This window comes from Takifugu flavidus, chromosome 21 (assembly GCF_003711565.1).
Source record: "Takifugu flavidus isolate HTHZ2018 chromosome 21, ASM371156v2, whole genome shotgun sequence".
NCBI lineage: Eukaryota > Metazoa > Chordata > Actinopteri > Tetraodontiformes > Tetraodontidae > Takifugu > Takifugu flavidus.
The window spans coordinates 6,001,594-6,013,875 of record NC_079540.1 but is presented as its reverse complement, the minus strand read 5'-3'; the positions used below and the strand labels follow the sequence as shown (position 1 = coordinate 6,013,875).

General features: G+C 50.2%; 1 long non-coding RNA gene across 1 annotated transcript; it reads left to right on the top strand.

Annotated features, from left to right (window-relative positions):
- The first annotated feature begins 3,621 nt into the window (after positions 1-3,621).
- On the top strand, positions 3,622-7,829 carry LOC130518660 (uncharacterized). The gene is made up of 2 exons (XR_008948117.1): positions 3,622-4,146; positions 6,742-7,829. It is a non-coding gene; the product is annotated as an uncharacterized LOC130518660 (long non-coding RNA).
- The last annotated feature ends 4,453 nt before the right edge of the window (positions 7,830-12,282 follow it).

Sequence of the window (12,282 nt, the reverse complement as noted above, 5' to 3'; positions counted from 1 at the left end):
GTGGTGTCTGTCACACGCTCGGCTGTGCTCGGCCACACAGGCTAAAGGCCACCGTGGAATTAGAGTGCAGCTGAGGGCTTTTCCTGTAGCACCTCGCTGTGTCTGAAGACCTGGGGAGCCGGCGTGGGCCGCCAGCGTCCTCAGATGGGTTTGAAAGAGGCTGTAGTGGCTCCTGTAATCAGTCTCAGCCATTCTCCGTGGCCTCTCCACGTCCCGAGTGCTCTTCAACGCCGCTCTGGACGCCTCATCAAACCAGTCGAGGGTGCTGGCGCGCGACATCTTCCTTTGTTTTGATGAAATTGCTCTTGGGCGAGATGACTGACTCATTTCCTGTGTCAGTTCCTGGAGGTCAGAGCGCCGAGAAACAGCCAAAGTTTCCCAGCAGCATTGAAGCCGTTGGCGTAACGGGGCCACGAGGCTTTTGCTCAAGTCATAGATCGGTAAATTGATGGTGGAGGAAACAGCTTTTCTCCCCGCAGAGAGCTCTCCTGATTCCTGTCCGTGTCATTACCGACGAACGAACGCCCCGCCGAGCCGATGGAGCCGCGCGACTGTCGGAACCCTCCCCTGGTGCAAGGCACCGTCCTCGCAGGCAGCGGCGCCGCCATATGTTTAAGCAAAAAGTGGCGGCGCTCTGCTGAGTTTGGCAGACTTTGCCCCCCGGGGGAGGGAGATCCAGCAAAGACGCCATCCTGTTGTCCCCAACATATGGCCGTCGTGTGTCTGTGCGATGGCTTCCGATGTCGGGGAGTTTCACTCGTCTCCAAACGAGGCGGCTCCGGTTTGTTGGGAGGCCCGGCAGCTTTTTTACTGGGAGTGATTAAACAGACCTAATGATCCTTTCCGGCATAATCCCTTCATCTCCGGCGCCCTTAAAGAAAATCTCATGCGATCGTTACCGGGGGTGTGTGCGGTTCTGGACTTCAAACGGCGAGTGTGAATCAAAGGATTACTAAATAATACTTCCAGATCACTGGCCAGCTCTTTGTGATGCGGAAATAGGACAAGCAAACTCCTGATATCCAGGAGATAGAGACTCGTTTCATCTGAAAGCGCCTCTGCCGTCCCAACAACGCTGGGATGCTAGCGCTCTGCTGACTGTATTCTGCAGAGTGCGCCGTTGTTGGCTAATGCAACGCTGGCTGACCGCGACCATTAATCACTCCCTCTGGAGGAGGAGGTTTCATTAGGAAATGATTCTCCTAATGGATACCCAAACGGCCCGCAGTTTAAGTGGTGCAGAGTCGGGGCAAAGGAGCGGAATCGGCTGCACGTTGTCGAGTCTGACCAGGAGAAGGATCAGGGTCGCGCTAAATGACGTTATCTGCTAGCACAGGGGCCGCGCGCATGAATAAACCAGCAGCCCACTGAAATAAAAAGTACTGCGAGCTCACAGGTGAAAGAAGTTCTTGAGCTGCCACACTCCGTCGAGTTGGGAGGATTAGATCAGCGGCTGCAGGGAAAAGTCGAGGAATATGACAGATTAATCCGGTCGGGTAACGTGGGTGAAAAATGTCGACAGAATACCTGAGCGGCGGAGTAATTATACCCAAATGAACTTGTCAGAGCTGGTAGGGAAGACTAACACTTGACTTAGAATCAGATTTGCGTGACTTATGGGCGCTCTGATGACGGTTCAGGGAGAGAACGGCAGGTGAGAGCCGTAATTACAGCCTGCGATTGTGATTCCACCTGCAACTACACACGTTCCACAACTCCTGAAATGGGGATTCAGCTCCAGACTTGAAAGCTAAAACAGCTCAGTTATGAGGATGCGAAAGGATTCTAACTCGGTCTGTGCACCATTTGTTTGTTTGGTGCTTGTGTTGTTTTTCCAAAAGACTCCATTAGCTACTAGTTGCTACTATTAGCAGAATTCGGTGGAATCTCCGTCCTTCCAAAATGCTGAATCCAGACTTTGCAGCGTCCTCCGCTGTGTCTGTGACCTCATCAGGAATAATTGTTGCAGCAGATTACCTGGAGGTGAAAACGGCCCTTTTTCCCCTGCATTCGCTCCACTTCATTTCCATCTCCCGTTCCAACTAATGAGACCAGACTGGAAGTTCTCCTTTTGATCCTCTCTGCTGGCCGGAGGCCGCCGTCCTTTGGAAGAGTCAGAGGTCGTTTTCTTCGGCAGGGAGACGATCAGAACCACGAGTTACAGAAATGATGATTCAAAATTATTCTGAAATGTTTCGAAGGGAGCACTCATGAAGTTTTCAGGAGGGTCAGGGTTCAGGGGTCATGGGAGGCGGCTCCATACTCTCAGGGTGATCAGAACATAGTTTATTCTGGCCGTTCTGTACTCCACCAGAAGCTAAAGCCCCGCCCACTTCAGTGCTCATCAGCCGCGCTCTTCATGGAGCACGATCTTCATCTGTTCACGCCTTTTGGCCTCTTCAAATTGGTATCGGTATCGCCGTCATGACAACAGACGTTCTCTAGGCACAACGTGCTAATTCATGCTAATTCAAAAATTATTACCCACTTGCGTCTCATCCGCCCTAAATAGTTAGTGGGATTCTGTTGGTGGCGTCGCTGTGTAATTATTCCGAACTCATGTCCCGAGCCTTCCATTGGACCGCGCTTTTCTTTTTGTCTCTCAGAATTTGCTCCACGATGGGAATAATTAATCACGGCAGCAGCCTGAGCTGGTCTGTTTCAGGCAGCTTCGGTTTCAGGAAACAGCCTCGGGTTCAACGCTCGGCACCGGAAACCCAGAAGTTTCTGTGTTTTCCCTCGTCCGCTGGATCGGCTCTTGACCCCTTGATCCCTCGAGAGAGAACAACGACCACTCATCCCAACACCAGGAGGTCTTTCTTCCCTTCCCTCTACGCCCTTTTCCTCTAAAAAAAAAATAAATCTACTCACTTGTTGTCATGGAAACCCTTAACATGTTTCTGCCTCCTTGGCAGGAGGCCGTTCAGGTGCCTGGTTGAGAATTATGGGAATGAACAAGTCTTCCCAGCTGAGATGAGAGGAGCAACACGCTAACCAAGTCTGTCCAGACAGTCGGCCCCAGGCCCAACTTTGATGCTCCAGGCTAACACGCAGGATTCCGATGTCGCACACGGAGGATTCCACTCTTTGTTAACAGCTTTTAAGAGCCAAGCTGCTCTAACGTGTCCATTCCTCTATTCCAATATCATTCCCCTTGACAGGAGCCAATTCTCTCCTCACCTTGGAAGGAAAACTGTGTGTCCTACTCTTGGACTCCTGATTGGAGCTTCCTAAGGGACCAGTCTTCCTGTGGTCTGAGTCGGCCCAGAGTAGCCTCAGACCACCCAACCTTTCAAAAGTCAAAGCACAATGCTACCAACTAGCTAAATGTGAGCATTTGTTTAGCTATAGAGGCACCCGCTGGCAGAAGTAGCACCAATCAGGCATTCTGATTGAACATCATTGACGCTCCGAGAGCTTTAAGAATGCCATCAAGCCGGAATGTTAAAGGTTCTCCGACAGCACAGAGCTGAACACAAAAGACCAAAAAAAGGTTTCCTTCTGAAGAGATCAATCAGCTACAATTAGGACCAGCGTGTGACAAACTGAAGCCGCAGAAGTGTAAGAAAAGGTAATTAATCCTCAAGTCTCGGACAAATAAAGAACCCAGCGGAGCCTGAATCGGAGTCTGGAGTCTGGGGGGGCTAAAGAAAAGAGACGTAAGAACAGAGACTGAGCAAACATCTGATTATCAGCAACCTAATCACAAAACAATAATCCCAAAACTGCAGCCTCTGCGGGACATTCCCGGGCTCCTCCCTCCGCCTTTCAGCCGCTCTGCGGGGGGTCTCTGTGATGGAAAACCGTCCTGTCACTGCTTGACTTTCATTCCTCGTGCATGCGGCGCCCCCCGCTCTAAAATCGCTCCACCAGCAGCTTCGCGTGACTGACGTTTGCGACCCGTACGAGGAGGGATACGTGGACGCCTGATTCCCAATAAATCACTCCCATAATTCCCTTTCAGTGACGCTGGACACTTTTGCTTTTTCTGTGATGGTCCTCGTTGGCGTCCGGGATACTCCCAAATCAATCGGCCATCACGGACCCACGGGAGGAGGAACGATTGGCACCATGTGACAGGAAGTCCCGTCCCGTAAATCACCCCTCAGGCAGCGCAGAATCCCGCTCATTAATCGGCGACGGCAGGTGCGATTTTTGTGTTTGCGAGTCCTTTTTCCGGCTCGGCGGTTGCGTCTTATCTCGGAATAATGTTCTACAGCTCGCTTATCTCATCCCACAATATGTGTTCATGAAAGGAGGTGTCGGAGGAGCCGGAGAGAGATGTAAGGAGGAAACCGCGGGAGTCATCAATCACGCCGAGATGATTTTCAAGGCAAATCTCTCCCCGGGGATGATTAAACACAATTGCCTTCCGCTCTCCCTGCGTATCCCGAGCATGTGTCGCTAAACGCGCCACAAAGCGTGAACGATGGCAGCATGAACGATGGCCACGACTCTCGCCGCTGTAGCGGGAAATGGCTGCGCGCGGGACGAGGCCGCGCGGCGAGCATCCGTAACGAGCGGGAATTCATACGTTCGCCCTCGCTGTGATTAAACTGCGGCTGTTTAGCGAAGGATGAATTGTCCTTACGCGCAGGAAAGTCTGGAGACGGAGCGCTTTTTGTCTGGCCCTGAAATGCAAAAACACCTTCCCAAGAGTGGGATTGGAGGTTTGAGGCGGAGGGATTAACCACCAGAGGATTTCTACAACGCCACGTTTTTTTTTTTTTAAATTGATGCTGGAACGGCAATAAAGCCACGTTTTTATTTATTTATTTATTTCTGTATTTGCGCGGCAGATGCAGGAGATTGGAGACGGGCTGGCAGGAAGCATGTGAGCCGCTTTCCTGAGATTTAACCGGATGGTTTGATTGTTGTCTGCAGCGACGCGGCGTTCGGCGGCGCCGCGCGCCTCAAAGTGATTAAAGGCTGCGTAGGTTTGAGCAGGAAACAGATCAGGGACACGATTACGGAGACTCAAACGGGGAGATTTGGACATTATGTTACAGTTAAGTTATTCACTATCACAAAGATTAGCCGCGGCTGCTAGCTCGTTATTGGCATTCTTAATTTCTCGACTTCAAGTGCAGGATAATCACATCATCGGGATAAATCCGACCTCCTCCCGTCTCACCTGGACAGGACTCAAACCTGCGACGGCCCAGTTTCCTCAGCTGTCGTGGAGATTTTCCCTTTATTTCACGCCGCAGCCACGCGGCCGCTAACAGCACGAGCTCGTCACAGAGCTGGACTGTTTGTGTCTGTGGATCAAGCTGGCGGCGCGGCCACCAGGGGGCGCCACAGAGCCCGGAGGCGCTGCAACTAGCTGGAGCCTTTCAAAAGGAGACGTCGGATGTTTGTCCTTGTTAGAGGGAAAACCACGCCAGAAATCCACGTGACGAATGAGTCGGGAAAACCTCAGCATGCACTGTGGAGTGGTACCGATGCCGGCAGCAGGTGCCCGCTGCACCTGTGTGTCTGGCCTGATTCAGACGTCAGAGTTTAACGGCATTTCAAACACGCCGCCATGCCGCCACCCCTGTGACCCACGCCGACCACTGACGCCCGGTTTGGCTGCGGCTCCCCTCGCAGCCCATCTGCGCCTCTCCCCCTCTCCAGAAGCCATTATAATCCCAGCAATCCCATCTCCTTTCAGCGTGACCACCTCGTTTCCGGCGCTCCGGCCCTCCACATTAGGATCTGGAAGTGCTGCCGGAGGCTCCTTTTGCCCCCATTAGCATCGGCGAGATTTGTCTCCTTTCGGTGGTAAAATGCATTAGAGGAGCCGCCGGGAGGGACGGGCTGGGAATGTCCTCCAGTCCACCAGCGTGTGTGGAAAACTCAGGAAAAATGGCTGATGTGACGACAGAGGCTAAAACCACAGAAGCCGCACTTCCTAACTTTCTCTTTTTCCGAAGAATCGACCCTCTGGAGGTTCTCCTATTGGGCAATCACGAGACATTCAGAGAGTCGACGCTTCTCCGGTGGTACAGACGCTAACGTCCCGGGAATATTTCCACTTGAAATTTCCCCTTTGATTGCCCTGACGGGAGGTCTTTGATGGAAAATCAGTGCGACGATTCTCTTTTATGTTCTAAGGAAAAGTTTTCTGGACTGTTCGAGCTCTAACCTTTAGGAGTCCAAACCCACAACGGCACTGCTAGCACTGCTAACAGTGCTAACAATGCTACATGTAAAAAAGACACTTCTCCTCTCTGAATGTTGCTCAATATCGCATTTATGTTGCGTCGAGACAAAAGTTCGGTGAAGGTATCGTATCGCAGGAATTCTGGTGATTCCCAAACACGGTGTCTCCTTAAATGTCCTTTATTCCCAGTCAGGGGCCTCCCGCTCGCTATCCCAGCATCCTTCAGGGTCCCCGGGGGGCGTGGCTAAACTGGACACCTTCAAAATCAAACGCAACAAAACAAACGTTCTTTCTAAAAACGATTTCAGAGGAACGTTCACGAGGCCATGTGACCTCCGGAGGGAATCTTGATTAAAAATCAGGAGTCGGAGCCTCCGCGGGCCTGTGGGCTGATCCGGGCTGCCAGGGAGGATTTTTATCTCCTGGAAAGTCGATCTGCTGCTCTGAGCCGTCGCTAAATAAATAAGAGGGGAACCTCTTCCAGAGGAGGCAGAGGGAAGATTAGCATCTGATACTCAATTAGCCGCGCAGGAGTCTGCGCTGCGCAGAGGAAAAGAGCCTAGCAGAACCTTTTGTTTGTCATTTTCCTGCAGATGGAACCTCGCGGGGACGCAGCGCGACGGGATCACGCTAGAATTCCTCTCAGGTTTCAGTTATTCAGCCTGCAGCTAGCTCGCTAGCTCGCTAACCCCCCCTCCCCTCCGAGGGCCGAGGAAGTCTGCCGGGTCCAGACAGGAAGTGTGGTAGTAATTACAGAGCCGGAGTTTCCGTATTTATCCTCCCAGTGATGCTAACTCCCAGGATGGCGGATCGTCCAGGAGGGGCCGTGTTCACGCTAACCCGATTCATTCCACAGGCGACCTTCAACCATCTCCGGTTCTTCAGCGACGTTGATGTTTTGCTGGTCGTGGCTCTGAGGTTCCTTCAGGTTCTCTTCAGAACCGGCATCGTAGCGCCGGCCCAAAGGAAAACTCCCCGAAGGTCAGAGGGAACGTTGGAGGCCTGATGGAAGGTCTGCCCCTGCTGCTCCCTGGCTCCTCGTCTCCACCTCCAGGTGACGACTTCCGGAACCAGACGTGTGATTAAACACGCGGGACTTCCCTCTGAGATGATTCCAGAACCTCTTTGGCTCCTCGACAGGCTCTCCTCCTCGGCCTCAGACCTCACCTCCGTCCTCGCTGCTGCTACGGAATCTTTTCCTTCGCCCGTCTGAACTTTGGGTTATTTTCGTTATATTCTTGTGCGGCTCGGACCAAAGTTCTCACAGCCTCTTGATTTATGTTTCCTAACCCTCTGAGAACTCTGCCTTAGGTCTTTTTTCTCCTCCTCCTCCCACTGTGCAGCTTTTCAAGACTTTTTCTAAACATTTCTAAAAAGGCGCGTCTCCATGGCAACATGTGAAAATAAGGAAAGGAGAGTTCCGACGCATCGTATATCATTACGATTTTATTCAAAGCAACCTTGGGCAGCTCAAGCTAGCTGGCAGCAAATATGAATAGACGTTAAGATAAACAGGTTAGCTTCCCCGGCTGTAGCGCCCCAGCTAGCTAGGTTGTCCCGCTAACTGACTCAACGTGGAGTTTGGGAGGCAACGGATGTCAACACTGTTGTATCGCTTCTCTGAGGCCAAATTGTCTCATTTTTCGATGCCGCATTATAAATAAACATAATTCCAGACGTTCTGTGTTGAATCTGGACTTTTGTCGCAATCAGAGGTGGAAAAAGTCGTTTAAGGAGGGCTTTTGTGTTGTCGCTGTGCTACATGTGTGATGCTAACAGATGTCATGTGTCGTTTATTCACGTCAACACTGTTAGCTGTGCTAACGACTCAGCTGTGCTAACAGATCCTCTTTATTCTGAGGTGCTAGGACTCCTTTGATCTAACCCTGAGTGCGATTGATCAGATAAACATTCCTCCTTCTCCTCACATGAAGGGACAAACGTCTGTTTTCTTCCCTTCAGAACGATTTTTATCGTAACGACGCTTTTCTGTGACCGCGAACATTTTCAGTCAAGCCCAGACGAGGCTGGAGCGGCTCCGTCTCAGGAACTTTATCCACCTTTAAGCTCGGCCGCTCGATGCCGACGCTCGTTCGGGAACGCCGGAGCGGAAACATCAATCGGCAACAAAGCAGGAAGCTGTAATTGCATCGACGCGGCGCGTGAAGGTTACGAGATTACTCCGACAAACATTTAACGGGTAGCGGATGTAATATTAGCGATGCGCAGTTGTTTAGCGTTGTTACCCAACACTTTGGTGGATCATCACATGGAAACGTTGGTCGAGCAGCCCGGCGGTTGTCAGATCAAAGCATATTTACATGAAAGAGAGCAACTGATCAGCGTGGGTTCAGCTGCTGTTGTTTAGCTTCCTTTGGCCCTTTTATGTTGTGTTGAGCAGGAAACTGTTACGATTGAAAGGAAGCCTGTTTGTGTTTTATACGTATTTGTATCTTATAAAAGCTGTTAAACGGTCGTTAACACCAGCAGATCGTTAGCAAAGTCCCATCCTGTGGGTAGCTAGCTTATTCCATACCATCAGTTATCAGTAGACCAGCTGCTTCAGGCATCTGTGACACCAACATGTGGCAGCCTGGCATGTGACGGCTGTTGCTAATGGTAGCCTGAATTAAGAGTCATCACGTGGTAGTTTAGCCTAAAAATGCTAAACCAAACATTCTTTTAGCATGTTTAGCGTTGCCTGTCACATGCAGAGCTGTTGATCACACTGGAACCAAACCCAGAACCTTCTTGCTTTGAGGCAGCTAAGCTAACCGCTGCACTAGCACACATAACAAAGGTGCAGCACTACAACATTGAGCCTTTAGCATCGTCGGGAGCCGCAGCGGCGGAGTTCAACTTTGTATCGGAGCGGAGAATGGACGAGCGGAGCTTTTGAACCGCTCGTCAGCTCCGATAATTCCCGCCGTGTATTCATGCGTGAAAGGACCCGACAGTGGCGGCGTGTAGCCGGGGAGGGCTGCAGTGTCTCTGCATGCTAATGCAGTCACGGAGGGGATCAAACCGGCAGCCCTCTTCATCTGGAGGACTCCAGAGCCGTTTGAAGATTTTCCACACGGTTGCAGGTTGTCATTAAAGTTGCCATCTCGCAACATTTCCACAGATTTGGCGCCTGTTGCGGCGGTTTTCTTTAGGCTCCGATAGATCAAAACAACAATTTCCTGATTAGCGGAAAAGGCTACATCCATTTTCAGAGGGCAGGATGGAATAAAATGAGCCGCTGTTTTTCATAAGCCGGATTATTTTTAAATCAGAAACACGGACACGGGGACTCAAAGTCGGCTGGGAAAACATCTTTAACGTCTGAGAGCTCTCCTCTTAAATGCGCTGCTTATTCCCCCTCATCGGAGCACTTGGATCCAATTTAAGTGTTCTCGGCTGTATATTTAGGGCTGAAAGGGCTGAATGGGACGGAAGCCACGGGAACGTTGACGACTCCAGAACCCACCTGACAGCTCATTTATAAAACATCATGTTCTCTCTCTAATCACTTCCTGATTTTACTGTCGGGCGCCGACAGACAGGCGCTGATACCTAAAGTGGCCTTTGATGCTTTGATTTCTCCAAGTTCGCGGCTGGTTTGAGACGGTGCGTTCAGGTACTTGGAGGTTACCAGCTGCAGGTTCCGGTGTCTCGAGGAGGTCCTGACGGGCGAGCGGGGTAATTGAACCTCCACCCTGCCAGGCTAACAACAGCAACCTGCCGGTCCCTGAACTCACCACGGGGCTGGTAACAATCTCGGAGCGATCCAAAGAGTAACGCGGAGTTCTGCTCCTGTGATCCGCTGCTTGTTCCCTTTCATGTCCCTTATTTTCAATTCCCATCAAAAAGGAGCGCGACTGTTTTATTTTGTTGCCCTTAAAACACACGAGATGAGACGGGCGGGGAGCCGTTGGACGGGGACTCGGAGCGGAGCTAATGGCCCATTAACTGGAAAAGGCTTCCTTTGATGTGAGCCAACGGCTGAAAAAAGGGGAAAGATCCGCAGAGCTGCGGAGAACAGAGGAGGCAAACGGAAGGAAAACAGGAAACGATACGGTAAAGCAGGCGCTTCCTCGACGACGTACAGACGCTTTCATCCACTTTGATGCTTTGATGTGCTGAACGTAGCATATTCAAGAGGCTCGACTCGACTCCTGAAACGGAGGCGTGCGCGATGATGATGATGATGATGATGATGATGATGGTGACGAAGATGGCGAAGGTTGAAGCTCTTGACTGGGAGGAGCCGCAGATGGTCCGATAGAAGTCCCGGAGCCTTTAGCAGCAGTTAGCTAACTAGCGGACGGTGGACAGATGCCTTCGAAACCCGCTTCTCTCAGCGAAACAACAGATTTCCATCCAAATGGTGGCAAAAATAAACCTTTCAACTAAAGATCCTCAATAAGTCGGACTTTTCAAAATAAACATCCTTTCAAAAATGCAAAGATGGGATTTAATCCAATCTTTTTTTTCCCCCCGCTCATTTGTGGCCACAGCTAAGTTGCGTTTCTAGCAAATCAGCGACGCCGTTAGCTCGCGACAGCTACGTCTCCAGTTCAACGGTGCTTCTTTTACTTTGAAAGTGTCTCTCAGCTTCCTTCCGTACGTGAATAAACGTCCAGATGATAACGGCGCTTTAACGCCTCACATTAGCGGGATCGCTGCGCCGCGCCGCTAACGCCATCGCTTCTTGTTTTGCCATCTCGTAGCTGAGTGATCTTCAATCAGGCTCCGTCGCACGAATCGTCGCTTTCAGATAAACGAACCTCTGAATAACTATCGACTCTTATCAGCTCGTTCTCTTCCTGGTTCGATGGTTCCGCTCCTGGATTTACCTGATTTATTGTGGACAAAACCTAAATATTCAGATAACTGCTAGCAAAAGGCTATTTTGTAGCCATAAAACCAACTCCTTGATTTTAGCTTTACAATCAGAAGCTAATTTAAATATTTATGCGGCAACAGTTTAGAGTGAAATCAAACAGCTCCAAGGGTTCCGCCCACATTTAATAGCCTCTTTAGTCGGACCTCTCTTTAAAATTCAACGCTTATTATCCGAACAATGAGCGGAAATCAGCGGATTTCCACGCTTCAATCACCGCTTGATTGATTCAGACAGCCGAGGAATCTGAAAAGGACCTTTGGGAACAGGCAGAACTCCGCGGCTCCTCGGAGTTTCGGAAAATTTCTGTTTTACAAGTTTTACAGGTTAATTATCGCCGTGCGGATGTGGACTGGCTCCGCCCCCTTCATCATATATACGCCGCATCCCACAATGCATTTCATCTCAGCCAGCAGCAAAGGTGGGAAGTCCGTACTCCTGATAACGGTGATTGCTAGCCACTTCGGATCAGGGCCGAACTTCACCATCAAACGTCGACGTTGTTGTTTGAGTTTTAGCGCCGGTTAGCTTCAGAGAGCGCGAACGTTTAGATTTGTGACATTTCGTTTTTGGACAAACCAGCCAAAACGGGCTCGGTTGATCAAAGCCGATCAAAAGAATGCTAATGTTCAAAGCTAACCAGAGGTCAGACGGATAAAGTTTGGTCTTTGCTAGCAGCAATAGCGACGCGAGCTCCCGCGGAGAACAGCGGGGGACTTAAATGTCGCCTCTCGGGAGCTTTTTGTTCAAGTTTCTATTAACTTTGAACAATTTGACTTTATTCTTTACAAATGTTACAAAAGCTGATTCTTCTCAAAAACGGGAAAAAGCTGTTTCAGCACGTAGCCTAGCCGCTGTCTAGCCTGAACACGCTAACCATTTTATCCCTGTTCTATGTGTCATAACCTCCTAAATTAGCTCAAAATTAATTGAAATGTAAAACAAGAGTCGACACTTCTTTAAAAAACCTAAACATTTTCCAAAACTCTGCTGTTGAGGAGCCGTTTTAATTATCTGCTCTTTATGCAACTTAATTAATTACTGTGACGCGGTGCCTGAAACGGTAAATTGCCTCGTCTCCTGGTCGAGCGATGTTGACGGTGTGTGTGTGTGTGTGTGGTGTGTGTGTGTGTGTGTGTGTGTGTTTGTGTGTGTGTGTTGTAAATAGACAGTTATATGAAAGAATGAAAGGATTAATGGATGTTTAAATGGATGGATGGAGCAGAAAATGGAGAGATCGTGTCCGCTG